The sequence below is a fragment of the Molossus molossus genome, unplaced genomic scaffold, assembly GCF_014108415.1.
Source record: "Molossus molossus isolate mMolMol1 unplaced genomic scaffold, mMolMol1.p scaffold_m16_p_9, whole genome shotgun sequence".
Classification (NCBI taxonomy): domain Eukaryota; kingdom Metazoa; phylum Chordata; class Mammalia; order Chiroptera; family Molossidae; genus Molossus; species Molossus molossus.
In genome coordinates, this window is record NW_023425403.1 from 60689326 (window position 1) to 60705495 (window position 16170).

A 16170-nucleotide genomic window follows, 5' to 3' on the forward strand; every position below is an offset into this window, starting at 1 on the left:
CGTATAGGAATAACTGTAGGCAGCCTTTCACATTTCTGAGCTTTCTTTGAGAAGGAGACCTTGGCAGAAGATGGAAGTGTTTCTTTTCATCCAAGGGGAAGCCCCAAATCAGTGCTTGTTCTCCTGAGTCTGTCCGCTATCAGAAGACTCAGTAGTCTGGGGAACATGTGTGCACCCCTCCCAGTTCTCCCCTAAGAAGGTCATCTGAGTTACCCGTTTCCGGGGAGAGAACGTCTCTCTCATTCTGGTAAGGGGCGAGGAGAAGCCGAGCAGAGGCAAGACGCATGTTATTCCCCCAAGTCCATATTGTAATGTGCGTGGTAAACATCAGGTGACACCTTTGTTTTGTTTTCTTTTTTTGCAGTCCTAAGTTTTTGAAAAACCAATAATAGTGACGGTAGGTAACCAGATTTATAAGAGAAATGCTTTATTGGGCAGGGACATCCTTTTCTCAGCTGTATTGCCCAGGAGGTTTGGGTCCCTACACAAGTTATTTTCCAACTGCCTTGGTTTCCTCCAAGGGAAGATGGAAAAAGGGAGAATTGGACTAGCGTTTCTTTAAAACATGCTCAAGTATTTTTTTGAGTTAATTTCAGTTCTCTTCCAACTCTAACATTTTGCAGTAAAAAGAAGGGTTGGATTGTGAGACATAAAGTAAGTTTTGTCTCCATGAGAGGTGAAGGATTGATGGGCCATCTTTCTCTTCTGCGTCCTGGCCCAGGTGCACGGCCTGGTGGGTCTGACCTTCCCACCGGTTCCTGACTCCTTCACCCTGGGACTGGGGCAGACATATGTCTAGTTTTAATGCTGTCTTTTGCTCCCTTACTTCCTCCAGGCCGTCAGCTGTTTTATGTTATATCAGTCTATATAAATGTCAGTGTAATTTACATTTTAAAGTTCTCTTTGCTATGTTACTAGATTTATGAAAAAAATTTTCTCTCAAGTCCAAGTGGTAAATATTTTTTTAATGGACTTTCCCAGCGTATGTATTGTTGGTAATGTCCCTGGACCGCAAGTTATGGGATACTATTACTATTTATACTTTTCTCCACATCTTTTTGTTCAGTCTGATCATTTGGCTACTTCACCATATTCACAAACAGAATCATTCATTTTTATGCTGTTAAACTAATTTGACCTTTTCCAGAAACAGTCATGATCTGTTTTCTTATAATTTGGTTATCTTTCAACATGTAGGGCCACATTATATTTCCTTTTGTCAGAGGGGAGAAAATAGTCTGGGATTGAGTATGCATATTCCCTGTAGTTGTGGTTAAATCCTGTTCCCTGTAGTGATCACATAGAATTTCTAGGATAAAGAAAACTTCTCAGCTTCTTCTGATGCGTGAGGGTTGCCAAATGATAAAGAAGTCCTTAGCAAACATTGCTGTAGGTATTTTATTCTGAGTTAATTCCAGAGAGATAGAATAGGCAAATGAATGAGAGAATTCTGTTCCGGAAGATGGGTTATACACACACACACACACACACACACACACACACACACTGCAAAGCATGTATTACTGGTTGTTTGAATGTCTGGATGGATATAAGAAATTTAGAGATATTTTGTATTTATAAATGGCAAGTGCTTAATGTAGTAGTTTGATCTGTTTTTTCAAAGAAAATTGTTTTTTTTTTTTTTAATCCTCACTCGAGGACATTTTTTTTGCCTTTATCTTCAGATAGAGTGGGAGGGGGAGAGAGAGAGAGAAACATCGAGGCGAGAGACACATTGAGTGATTGCCACCCACACAACATCAACCGGAGCCAGGGACAAACTGCTACTGAGGTACGTGCCCTTAGCTGGAACCGAACTCGGGACTCTCTGATCCGCAGGTCGACTCTCTAACCGCTGAGCCAAACCGGCCAGGGCTTTAAAGAACTTTTTAACCAACTGGATAAAGAACCAGTGTTATCTCCTTTTTGGAGATGTGATGTGGGAAACTTACATTCAGTAGTTTAAATTCTGAGAGAAACCAGTCTTCATGGGTTAGCTGTAGATTCTGCATGCAGTTACAGTGTGATCTTGGGCAGGTTGCTACATTTTCTCTGCCTCAGTTTTCTTATCTGAGAATAATAGTAGTACCCATTTTATAGGGTTATTTTGAGGATTGAATGAGTTAATACAGGTCAGGAGCTAAGAATGGTGCCTGGCTCTGCAGAAGTGCTCAGTGAATTTATCACTACTAGTTATTAACATAATTTTGTCCCTGGGTAGGTTGGCAAGGAGAGAGCAGCAGTTCTGTTCATCTGTCAGCAGGATCTTGGGGTTGCAGTGGAGAGGTAAAGTGGGCCCCCTGCTATTGAGCTCAGATGAAATTTGGCAAACTTTAAAACAGGGTGTGTTAGAATACTACAGGCCGTGTTTGGCCATAAAATTTATTTATGAATGAGCATTCTATGCCAGGACAGCCTCATTGGTGGGACACTTCCTTTCTTTCCTCTCGTCCATGCTTCTTTAGATTTGGACTTTAAGTTTCTTGTAGGTCAAGAGCTTACTTTTGTTATGTCTCTGTAATTTGTTTTCAATACTTCAGCCAAGTTACTGCTTACTAGTTTTATTTTGCTGCTTGTCAAAGTTTCTGTTTGTTTCTATGCTATAATTTTTGCTTTCTAGGATATTTCTTACATATTAATATAGCAAACTTATGAAAAATCTGGTGGTTTTTCTTGCTGACAGTAGATATTTGTTTTTGAAACAGGTTGTTACTTTAGGATTTCCTATATAAGGGAAAAAAATAAACATTATTGGTCCCTGGAGAACTTTAAGCATGGCTATGTTAGAGTGCTTTAAACCTTCTACCATTTTTATACAGGTACATGGGTCTGCTTTTGTTTACTTTTTTTTTTTTTTTTTTATCCTCACCCGAGGACATTTTTCCATTTTTTGTTCAGGTAGAGTGGGAGGGAGAGAGAGGAACAGAGAGAGAGAGAGAAACATCGATGTGAAAGGAACACATTGAGTGGTTGCCACCCTCACAACAGACCAGGGCCGGGGACAAACTGCAATCAAGGTACGCGCCCTTAGCGGGAACCGAACCCGGGTCTCTCAGGACTGCAGGCCGACGCTCTAACCGCTGAGCCAAACCGGCCAGGGCTGCTTTTGTTTACTTTTTATCATCAAACGGTGTCGGTGTGTGACATGAACATCAGTGTTCACCTGTGAGGTTTCCTATTCTAAAAGGCAGACTTATTTGACTCAGTTACACCCCTTTGTTTTAAAAACTTAAAAAGCTGCGTAATTTTGGAGTTATCTTTCCTAATGCAGCTTCAGATTAGGAAACGGGGGCCTTCCTGTTATTCAGCTCCTGGAGTGTATGTACCACAGGACCACTAAGTTGAGCCACTTTAACCACCAGGACTTCAGGTGTTTGAAATAGGTGACCGACCCTTAGGCATATTATCAAAGTCTAATATTTAGTCTGGCTCTGGCAGTAAAAAGCAAGGCTTCGGTAGGGCCTGTAAAGTGTTTACACACGAGTTTACCAAGCCCAGTACCTGTTTTCAGGGCTCGTGTGTTTTAAGTGGACATTTTAAGGCATCTGCCTAGATGTATAATTTAACCTTGATATTATAGCTGTTAAGTTAAATTCTTTCCATTTTTCTTTTGAACCCTTTCTAATGTCTGCTTATTAGAAACAAGTCATCTTGAGATGCTTTTATTTCATGCCAGAGGGTAAATTTATTTATTATTATTATTTTTATATTCACCTGAAGCTCTTTTTCCATTGATTTTTTTTTTTTTTTTATTGTTGAAAGTATTATAGATGCCCCCCTGCATTGACCCTCTCTTCCCAGCTCCCACCTCCATTGGTTTTTTTAGAGTGGAAGGGAGGGAGGGAGAGAGAGAAACATCCATGTGAGAGATTGTTTGCCTCCTGAACGACCGTGACTGGGGGGGGGGATTGAACCTGTAACCCAGGTATGTGCCTTTGACTAGGAATTGAACCCTCAACCCTTCAGTCTGAGGTCTGATGCTCTAACCGCTGAGCCAAACCGGCCAGGGCCAGAGGATAAATTTAATAACACAGGAGAAAGGAATTTATTTATTTATTTATTTATTTTTTTATCCTCACCCGAGGACATTTTTCCATTTCTTGTTCAGATAGAGTGGGAGGGAGAGAGAGGAAGGGAGAGAGAGAAACATCCACGCGAAAGGGACACATCCTCACGACCCAACCAGGGCCGGGGACAAACTGCAACCAAGGCACGTGCCCTTAGCGGGAACCAAACCCGGGTCTCTCCGGACCGCAGGCCGACGCTCCAACTGCTGAGCCAAACCGGCCAGGGTGAGAAAAGGAATTTATATTAGGGTTTTATTACAGTCAGTTAAATTTCTAGGAATGAGAACTGTCCTCAACTCACAATTGATTAAAACTACATTGAATCCACTGATGAACATACCTAGCTGCTTTATTACACAGGAAGTCCTCTGTTTACAGATGTGCTAGGACTGTTTCAGTATAAACAGGGTTAATAAAAGATGGTTAGATCCCCAAGTCCCAGACTTATAAATGCTTTTTTAAACCAAGTTAAATGTAGGCAACGATGCTATTTATTTGCAGTGAAAAACAATTTCTACAGCATTAGAAATTCATCAAGATTGAATAGGTATTGTTTTTGTTTTCACTTGGTTGCTGGTATCTGAGAAAAACAAAATAGATTGTGGAGGTCAAAGTTCAACATCAGAGCCTACCAGACTCTGGTTCAGACCCTGCCGCAGCTTCTGATTTGAAACCAACTTGGGCAGACTGGCTGATATCTTCATGCTTGTTTTCATCTTGAAATGGAGGTGCTTAATGGGCTTCCCTGAGGGGGTAGCTTGGAGAATTGAGTGGGGGCCAGTGTTTGCATAGGTAGGTGCTCAGTCAAGGAATATCTTGTTTGAAATGTGGATTTAATGCTGCTCAGCAACTCTGCAATTCTCATCTGCTTTCTCAGACCTCTTATACCCCTTCTTCTTGTGGACAGTGGGTGACCTTGCCTTTTTCTTCACAGAGAACAGCAGTCATTAGATGCCCCCTTTCCCCCTCACCTGACCAGCTCTTCCCTTTTTACTCTCTTGCCTCCCTCCATGTGGGGCAAGGCCCTCCTTCTGATAAAGGCCGGTAGCTGCGTTCTGGGTCCCCCCACAGCCTCTGATCTCTCTTTTTCTTGAATCATCAATGTATTCTTTAGGGTGATGCTATCTAGTCCCTGTAACATATAAAATAATGCCTTCAATCACCCTTGTTAAAAAAAAAAATCCTGATGTCACCCACACTTCTCTGTTTTCTTCACAGCTAAATTTTCTTTTGTTTTAAAAAGTTGGTTAAAAAGTTTACAACATTTATGTAGTATTTTTTTAAATTTTAAATTAAATTTATTGAGTTAATACAATTATATAGGTTTCAAGTGTATACTTCTATATAATAAATCATCTGTATATTGCATTGTGTGTTTACCACCCAAAGTTAAATTTCCTCCATCACCATATATTTGACCCAGACAGCTAAATTTCTTCAACGTGTCTGACACATCTTTATCTCACTCCAGGTGGGCATTCTCATCACCTCCCTCTCTATCACCTCCCAGATGACTTCCTCCAGTGGTCACTTGTCTGCCCTCATGCTGGACCTCAGAAACACTCAGCGTACTTAAATACTCCCAGCATACATTTAGTGAGTGGTTATTGGTAAATCTGTAAGCCAGACAGGAAGAGGCCAGCCAAATCCTTGTCCCTGTGGCACTTACCTTCAGATTGGGCCATGGCAGGCAGGAAACAAATCACATAAATAAGTGTTAGGGTATGCTGGAAATTGATAGGTGCTAGAAACACTAGAATGGAATGGGAGACTGTAAATTGGGATTTGCAGGCTCTACTGAGCAGTGGCTTGAAGGGGTGAGCGATTTGCCACGTGGAGTCTGTGAGATGTGACGTGTGTCCCAGGCAGAGAGAAAGGCCATGGAGTGGCGTCAGCAGCCCTGTGGCCTTTTTGATTGCCAGTGTCCCTTGTCAGGGGATACCCCTGTCCCTTCTCCATCAACACCTCTGCCTAGGAGGAGACCCCACATACCTTCTCTTTGTTCATGGATCCCACATTGCTTTCTGTATCTCAGGTTCTCCCCATAGTGCCCAGAACAATCCTGTTGCAGGGTGTGGTTGGCAGTCCACCAACATCTGCTAAATGAGTGATTAAGCTTCTTATCATTATTGTTAACAAGAACATTGAAGAAATTGCCCTTGGGTGGCTTCTGAAGTAAACTTTAAGGTACTTCCAAGGACTTGAGTGATCATTGATAGTTTATTATTATTATTATTTTCTAGGAAGGAAGAGAGAGAGAGAGAGAGAGAGAGCGACATCGATGAGAGAGAACATTGATTGGCCACCTCCTACATACCCTTCACTGGGGATTGGGCCCACAACCTGGGCATGTGCCCTGACTGGGAATCAAACCAGTGACCTCTTGGTGCGTGGGTTGAAGCTCAACCACTGAGCCACACCAGCCGGGCCATTGACAGTTTTTTAAAATGATATTACTGTCACTTTAAACTTTTGGATTCTCTTTCCTTGGTATATTTCATATACTTGTGGAAATGAACTGGGAAGGCCTCTGGCTCAACCCTCTCACTTAATAAACAGTAAATTGGAGGAAATTAAGTCCCTAAGGTCTTAGCTTATGGTCCCTGCACCTCCAATGGACCAATCTAACTCAGTTGGTAGCTTCTATGTGCTGTATGTGCCTGTGTCCTGACACAGTGCTCGCTCTGTGGCTTGTGGGCTGATCCTCTCATAATGAGGACCCTAGGATTTTTTTCTTCTTTTCTTGCACTCATTCCTTGGACCATGGGGCCTGGAAAGGAGAGACCAGCAACAGTGCCTCTCTCCTGGAGCCTGGTCAAGAACAAGCGCTCTGGTCCCTGATTGGACCCAAGCTCCCTTGAAACTGTGCAGAACTTTTTGCATATGTGCTCTTTGGTTTCTGGGCAGGGGTTTCCCAATTTTTGTTGGCTTCTCAGAGGAGGGCCTGCCCTAGTTAAGGCTAAGAACCCTTGTCTGAGAACACAGGTAGGAAACTGGCCCTCTGATACGGTGACTTGGGCCTACTCAGTGGCTTCAAAACTATTTGAAATTCTTGTCAACATTTAAATATGGATGAGTTTACATCAATTTCTCTACTTTTTCAAAAATGGTATGATGTAGCAATGTCGAACTGTGTGGCTTCCCGGTGACCACAGCTTCTGGAGTGAGCAGCCATTCGCTGAGTTCAGCACTGTCCTGTGGCTTCCTCTGTCACTGCACCTGAGCTGCTTGTGACCCACCCCCACCTCCAGAAGGCATACAGGCTCTTCCGGTTTGGGTGGACACTTGAGCTTAACACAAACTGTTCACATTGTTTTGCAAGTTGCTTAATGTGCTTTACCTGCTTCCATGCCTTGCTGTGCTTGCTTTGTTTTAGAATATGCAGGCCGTGGTGGCCAAGAGCAGGGGAGGTTTCTGTTCACTCTAGTACATATTCTGGGAAGGAAACCCTTTTTAGCAGTATCTACAGAAGGGTAGTTTGGCTTACTCATGCTGATATGCCCGACTAGGGAAAAAAAGAACAAAACATTAGACTGAGAATCAAAAGAAGATTTTAGGTTTCCTCTGTCAACTGTTACCTTTGTAACCTGGATGAAGACCAGACCCAAACAGGTGAACACTGTGAGCAAGTTAATCATTAGTTGCCTCTTTAAACCAATCCTTTAAATAGTTTTCCCACCTTTTTGAATGGAGTGGGAAGAGACTCATTTTCTATGAATAAAAATTATACACTTCTTTATGTTCCCAATAAGGAATTTGTTAGTAACATACTTCTACTTATTTGCAACTGCCTTTCCATTCAGTTTTTCTATCATGCATAACTCAATTGAGTTAGTCATTCTCTAAGGATAGAGCTAATTTAGGTGAATGTATTTTCAAATTTTTTTTTTTTTAATCATCCTCACCCGAGGACATTTTTCCATTTTTTTGTTCAGGTAGAGTAGGAGAGAGAGAGAGAGGAACATCGATGTGAAAGGGGCACATCAAGTGGTTGCCACCCGCACAACCAACCAGGGCCGGGGACAAACTGCAACCGAGGTATGTGCCCTTAGCGGGAACTGAACCCTGGTCTCTCCGGACTGCAGGCCGATGCTCTAACCGCTGAGCCAAACCGGCCAGGGCTATTTTCAAATTCTTACTCTGAATGTATTTAAGTAGCCACCTCCGACCCCTCCTCATTTTTTGTTGGCAAAATGTTTCTCATTTTTCTGTGGTTTTAATATTTTTTTATGGGTTTCAGAATAAGAGCAGTTCTTAGGAGGCATATTAAAAGGTTTACAATCTAGACAATAGAAGTCACTTTTTCCTGGGAGACAGCAGTATGCCATGCATTATTTGGTCTCAAAATTTCCATTAGCTGGCTGCACTCAGGGTTGGTGGACCATTAAGAAATTTGCAGTCTGTTTTGCGTGTAAAAAAAAAAATTAACAAAGATAGGCTGCCACTGGCAAGAAGTATTTTAACCTCCATTCATTTTACTTCTGTGTTGTGGGCAACACCTGTTTCATGAATTATGTAATTGGTAGAGGCCAAAGTTAACCAGTGTGTTGTTTGAGATTCATGCCAGCAGTGATCTTCTTGGTTGGGGTGCCAGCAGCCTTTTGGATGGCAACCCTGCCTCTAATCCAGCTCTGCTCCTGGCAATTCACTTAACCCCAGAGGCAACTGTAAAATGACACTAATGGCATTTGTTGTCTCTGCTTCTCTGGGTCATGAGGACGAAATGAACTCATGTACATGAAAATAATTTGTATATTGTAAAGGGCTGTAAAAATAACTCAGGAAAGGTCTGTCGATTTCTTGTGTGTCTCATGTGACAAAGGTAATTGTTTTTGGCTCAGAAAGGGAATGAAAATAAGATCATTTTTCCTGGTTTACAAGACAAGTGAATTTCAAGAGAAGGTTTGTTACTTGTGAAAAAGACTTTTTGACCAAAGGCCAAGTACATTAAGAGTTCAGCAGAGGTGGGAGAATGTGTAGCCTGGCAAATATGGCCTCTCCATCCTCATTCTACTTTTCCCCCTCTCTTCATGCCCCCCAAAAGGGAGTAAAGAAAAGGGCTGCTATGAAAGAGACCCTGGTTACTGTGCTTACCAGGTACCTCCCTAAAGCAGGGTACCCTTTCAGAGGAAAAAGGGAACTGTCATTCATTGTTATTTGCTGTGCTGGGTCCTTCCCAAGAGTTTTAGTCATAATCTCCCCTTTTATCTTCACAAAATCCTGTGAAGCATTTTGGGTGAATTTTGGGTGAAATTTGGGCGAAAATATGGGCGAAGCTTTTGTCTGACTAACCCGTGACCTATCCTCTAGGGTGTGCATGTAAAGGGTTTATCTGCAGCTAAGGGTGATCATGTGCGCAGTTTGCCCAATCCAGCCCCAGTTTATGTTGTTGTCCTAGAATACTAATTAAGAGTGTCCTTTCTCACTCACCGTTCACTAGGATGATCACTTTATTAAAATTTCTCTACTTTAGTTTCTTGGTGAATTTATTCCCTGGTGGACCTCCTTTTCCCCTTATGAGATTAGATTTAGGTAAACTGATGAGGGGAGCAGTCCACCTGCATGTCGCTGTAGCCCAGTGGTTCTCAACCTGTGGGTTGCGACCCCTTTGGGGTTCGAATGACCCTTTCACAGCTCCCGTATCCGGCTCCAGGCGGGTCTGCCCACATGCAGATATGCTCACGTACAACATGAACTGTAAAAGGGTCACAGCATTAGGAAGGTTGAGAACCATTGCTGTAGCCTTTTCAGGAGGTGTGGAGGCAGAAGTTAATGGACTAGTAGTGAATTCAAGAATATGAATGTTCTTTGGAGACTTAAGATGTGAAGTACAGAGAAATTAGGGTTCATCCCCATCATCTGCTTCGAGGTGCATGTGTGCACAGAAGGAGAGGGAGAGGGAGAGAGAGATTAGGGTCCTATCAGATTAAGACCCCACTATTATAACTTTATTTGACCTTAATTACCTCCTAAAATTTCTGTCTCCAAATTCAGTTACATTGGAGATTAGGACTTGAACATAATAAATTTGAGGGATCACAATTCAGTCCATAGCGTATACTATTAAAGTAGGCACTATTTAGATTGTAAGTATTGAAACGTAGGGAATATCAAAGAGGAAGTTTGTAAAAGCACATTACTTGCTTACTCTTTTATCAAATAATTACAGAAATAAATGTTTCACAAAATCTGGAAAGACAAAAGTAAAGTGAGATAAATGTTTAGTGGGAAAGGGTTGTTTTTAATTTAGGTGATTGGACCATTATTAAATATAATAGACTACAACTTCTAAGATTGATCAGATCTACCTGAGGTTATATGTATTTGTATCTTTTTCTCTTCTTTTTGATGCATTTCTTTTTTTTTTTGGTATGTGCCCCTAGCAGGAACCGAACCCGGGACTCTCTGGTTTACAGGCTGACGCTCCCAACTGCTGAGCCAAACTGGGGCCAGGGTGATGATGCATCTCTTTTTTCTCCCTGAAGGGGGTTGGTAGGAGAATGTGGTTGGTATTTAAAAAGGCTGTTTAGCATATTGTTTGGGGTTTTGTATTGTAATCCAAATCCATAGCAGCTGGCTGTTGACCAGGCAGATGTCACGCTATACACCACATAACTGGATTGGATACATTTGCTTATTACACTAGGAGGCTGGTAGGTAATGATCCTGTTCTTCTAGTAAATGGAATTGCATTTTAGGGACTTGACCTGCGTTTGTACAGGATGACATTTTACTTTTGGCAGAATTAGTAAGTGATAGTTGGAAGTTGTACTTGAAATACTAGTTAAATAATAGGGATATGTTAGTAATCTTTGTGATTATCTGTAGTAGTGGGACCAAAACATTCTATGTTAACACTCTGTTACCCAAACTTCTGTAACTTCATGTGTTTTCATGACAGTCTATAAGTTTTCAAACCAGCTGTTGTCTACCTCTGTTCTATTTTTTATTTTTAATATAATCACAGCCTCATTATCTTTTATGAAGTAATTTGCTTATGCTGTTTTAAGCATAGATCTGAAACAATCCTAAAGTATTGTCATCTTTTGATCAGGAATATGGCCTCTGATGATTTTTAGAAGAGTTCTAGATACTTTTCACTCATTTTGCCTACAAGTGCAAGCCTGAGTGGTTCCAGCCTTAAATAGAAACCATAAATAATCATGACACTATTTAAAGCCACAGGACCCAGTGGTGTTCTTTCACCTCACAGCATGGTCCTCTCTCAATGGTCTGTAAAATGAAATCCTGAAGTTGAGGAATGCACTTACTGAAGTTCTCAAATTTGTATTTTGGGAAACGTAAGTCTGAGAGTGGCATGTTGGTGCCTTCTCTCACTCACACCTGCTCCAAGCACAGGGGCAGCTTGCCTGCTTCTCCTTTCTCTTTGGACATACCTCATGGCAGCCTGGGAAGGAGGCTGCTGCTTCCCGGGCATTACATAATCTCCCTGCTTCAGAGAAAAGAGGATTTCCTCCAACCTATTTTCAGCAGAGGATTAGGGACAATGAAGTTTTGCCTTTAGAATGCCATCTAGATTTTTGTGTAATTTTTCAAGATGGTCTCAGCAGTTGTCCACTAAAACACAAGTATGGTGATAAAATTCAGGACTAATCATTAGTGTGGGAGATACCATTTTATGGTAAATTAGTCCTAGGTTTATTTGTCACTTTCAGATAAAATACCTGAAAGTGAGATACATTCTCACTTATGTAGAGTAATTTAAATTACATTTCCTTTTTAGAAAGTGTTTGAAAGTAGTTGTTTTGATTCAGATAAAAATAGATAAACCATTAAAATACTAGATAACCATGAAGTATATGCATGCATTTTTTTCCCCCTGTAATAATCAACTTTGATATAACTCTGAAAGCAGCATGCATATAAAGAAAACTGGAGTGATTGTCTTGGTGGTGAGAGTCCTCATTCCTGATGTTTCTTAACTTATTTCACCATTTCTCTGATGTAAAATGGGAATCAAATATGTAACCTCTTGGTATTAAAAAATATGTGTAGGGGTAAACCCATCAAGATTCTTGTAAAGAAGAGTATTTGATGCACTTAGTACATACTGGGTGCTCAACATGTTCATCAAACATTTATTGAGCACCTACTGTATGCACTGGGGATTCAGTGGGGAGCAAGATGCACAAACATCCTGGCTCTCCTGGAGACTGCATTTTGGATAGATGATAGAAATAAATAAGCACATGGCATGCATGAGATGGGAAGAGGATCAGGAAAAGTGTTGGGGTAGTAGAGAAGGTAAGGGCTGGCTTCCATGGGAAGGTGATAGGAGCTGGGTCCCAAGGGGACCAGGGGCAAAGTGATGGATGGTTCCAGGCAGAGGAAACTTGAAGACTGGACCCACTGAGCAGCCTAATACAGGAGGGTACAGGGCATGAGGGGAAGGGGTTATGCAGTGGTTCTCAACCTGTGGGTTGTGACCCCTTTGGGGGTTGAACGACCCTTTTACAGGGGTTACCTAAGACCGTCAGAAAACACGTATTTCTGATGGCGATTCATAACAGTAGCAAAATTACAGTTAGGAAGTAGCAACAAAAATAATTTTAGGGTTGGGAGTCACCACAACATGAGGAACTGTATTAAAGGGTTGCGGCATTAGGAAGGTTGAGAACCACTGGGTTATGGGAATGGGGAGCTAGGGGGATGGCTGGTGACTTACATCTTATTTAATAAGAGCACATGGCCGCCCCTCAAGTTTCATTGCATAAAATATGGAATATGTTGCCTAGCCGGTGTGGCTCAGTGGTTGGGTGTCGACGACCCATGCACCAAAGACATCGCCGGTTCAATTCCCAGTCAGGGCACATGTCCAGGTTGTGAGTCAGATCCCCAATGTGGGGCATGGAGAAGGCAGCCAGTCGATGTTCTCTCTCATTGATGTTTCTATCTCTCTCTAAAATCAATAAAATGAAAAAAAAAAGGAATATGTTATATGTATTGCTTTTTGATTACGTTTTAAAATTATATGATCAAATGATAATGTTATGTAAGATAAATTAGGATGATTTATAACAATATAAAGGTTTGTTGATTTATTGAATGAATATATAATAAGTTGGTTTATTGGCAGATTTTTTATTGTGATAAAATACATATAACACAATTTACTATTTTAACCATTTTAAAGCAACGGCTTTAAGTACATTCATAGTATTGTTCAACCATTGTCACTATTTCCAGAACTTTTTTATTATATCAAAACAGCAACTGCTTTATGGGCAATTTTAAGTACCTTATTCCACATTTGATATTGTATATCTTGCTCTTTTAGAAACATTTTTTTTTAATCAATGAAAAAGACCTTAATGGGGTCATGAAAGACTTATTGAAACATAAGCACTAATTAGGTTTTAATGGAAGATGTACCCATGTAGGAAGGTTTTTTTCTTTTATATAATTGGTGATGGTAAATTTTATTAAAAGTTAAATAAATTTGAATGTGAGGATTCATTTGAGATTTATGTTTTACTTAATATAGGCTTGTCTGAAAGCACTAAAAGCTGTGATTATTGTTCCAGAGAAGAAAACCTAACATTTGTTTTACAGCAAGTAATTCTTTAATAAGAGATAGAATACCATAAAAATTATGTTTAGTTGGGAGTACATTCAATAATAGGGTCATAATGATAAGTTGGTTTATGATGTTATAAAGTTACATTGGCTTTTTCCTAAGTGCATTTGTGAGAAATTAAAGCATTTTATGTGAAATTTCTTCCAGAAACTCCATTCTGCTAACTCACTATTTGGTTTGAATAAGTTTTCCATTTTTAGTTAATCTATAGCATTTATTGTTTTACTACCTAAAAAATTAATAACACATAGATTAATTAAATTTAAAATTACATTTGAGAATGTTTTTCTGTAAATTATTGGTTTTATGAGAAGTGATTTAGTTATTTATATTGTAAAAGGGATAGATTTTTTTGTTCTCAGACTGAATTAATTCTTTGATTTCATAAATTGTGCAATTGCATTTTAGGGAACTGCATTGTTTCAAAAGCTACAAGACCCTTTTACTAGTTTTTAATTTATTAATGAGAAACTTAATTGTAAAAGTGAATAATTATATCTCTTAAATAGTTTGGGTCATTGAAAAACCACACTTGTTTTTTTTTATCCTCACCCGAGGACATTTTTTGATTTTTTGGTCAGATAGAGAGGGAAGGAGAGAGAGGAAGAGAGGAGAGACAGAGAGAGAGAGAGAGAGAGAGAGAGAGAGAGAGAGAGAGAGAGAGATCGACGTAAAAGGGACACAGCGAGTGGCTACCACCTGCACGACCAACCAGGGCTGGGGACAAACTGCAACCGCGGCATGTGCCCTTAGGGGGAACTGAACCCGGGTCTCTCTGGACCACAGGCCAATGCTCTAACCTCTGAGCCAAACCAGCCAGGGCGAAAAACCACACTTGTAACAGTCAATTGACTAGGTACTATATTTAGCAGGTAATCTTTGGAGTTGACAGAAAAATGAAAATTAGCAATGAAAAGAATATTAATGACTTATCTTTAGCATCTTCACAAATTTAATCAAAAAAATGGATTGAGCCCTAGCCGGTTTAGTTCAGTGGTTACAGCGTCGGCCCATGGACCAGAGTCGCAGGTTCAGTTCCAGCCAAGGGCATGTACCTGGGTTGCAATTCGTCCCTGGCCCTGATCGGGGTTGTGCGGGAGGCAACCAATTGATGTGTCTCTCTCACATCCATGTTTCCCTCCCTCCCTCCCTCCAACTCTATCTGAGGATAAATGGAAAAATATCCTCGGATGAGGGTTAAATAAATAAATAAGTTGACATTGGTTTTTTATCAATTTATTACCCTTGCAAGTCCAGAAATATTTATTTTTATGTCTTGCAGACATCGTGTTACACGTGCAGAGCCTTCTGCTCTTCACTTGGGAATGTGGCCTGCAAAGGTGAAAACTGTGGGGCTGGCACACAGCCCTGATTTTTCTCTTATCTCAACCCTGCCACAGACAGTTCACGTACCTTTGGTCATTTTCTCAGTGAATGACATACCTTCTGCCTGTGTTGTGAACTCCTCCAGGGGTGGTGGTGGGGGGGTGTGTATCCAGAATTTGGAATCATGTATATCAGATTCTATTTATACTTTTTAATGGGCTGGGCCAAGGAAGGGAGCAGTTTGGTTCATATCTTAACCTAATGGCCTTCTGATCAGACTTTAAGAACAGATCCTAAGAGGGAGTTTAGAGTACAGAATATGCAGCATATTTACTAGAATCAAATACCTAAGGAGAAGGAGAAAGGGGTGGGACTAGGCAGAAATTCACTGTTATCAGTTGCCCCCAATAGCTGTGGCAAGTGCTGCTGTCACCGTGGCCCACCTGGATCCACAGTGATGCCTTTGGATCGCTCTTGGCTAGAGCTGCCCAGTGGAGACTGTGCTCATGCACTCCTCCAACAGCACACCTCTTCTGTGCCCTCCGGTCCCTGGGCATTGTGCTGGTCCCATGAGCTGGGAATTAAGGTTGTGTGGAGACCTGGAAATGCTAGGGACGTGGACAGCCTTCATTCTGCTTGCTCAGTGTCCAGCATTTTCATCTGTATATTGGGGCGGACCAGCTTTAAATCAGTAGTCAACGATCATTTTACAAAGATTTTCCAGAGCTTTCCATTGCAGATGTGCAGGGGCTTGTCATTTAAGTTATGTCTGGTAGGCTTGTGGGCCCTTTTGGAAAGGCACAATCTCAAACAGATTCTGAATTATGTATTAGTGGTGAGGACATGGCCCCCAAACATATAAAATCTAGATGTCAATTAGCACTGTGAACTGTTAGCATCTACATTTGTACATGATTTGTGAAGTGAAGCTTCGTTATTTCATAAGTGTTATTCCTACACGCGTTTTCTTCTAACTTTTTGGTCAAAACGGAGACTTGAATACTACCTGCTAATACACAGTGAGGCACAGTGATTAAAACCTGGTGATGATTTGTAATTAGCAATGGTGAGTGGTGGAGCTCAGAGAAGGGAGGCCAGAGCTTCAGGGGGCAGTGACTGGACAGAGGGCAGTCAGAAGGACTTGCTGCGGAGACAGAGGGGGGGCACTGTTATGCTGCT

The 16170-nt window shown here is 41.1% G+C and overlaps 1 protein-coding gene across 7 annotated transcripts in view; it reads left to right on the plus strand.

Moving 5' to 3' along the window:
* Positions 1-16170, plus strand: part of ATP11A (ATPase phospholipid transporting 11A) — a 143186-nt gene that overhangs the window by 823 nt on the left and 126193 nt on the right. The window lies entirely within an intron of this gene.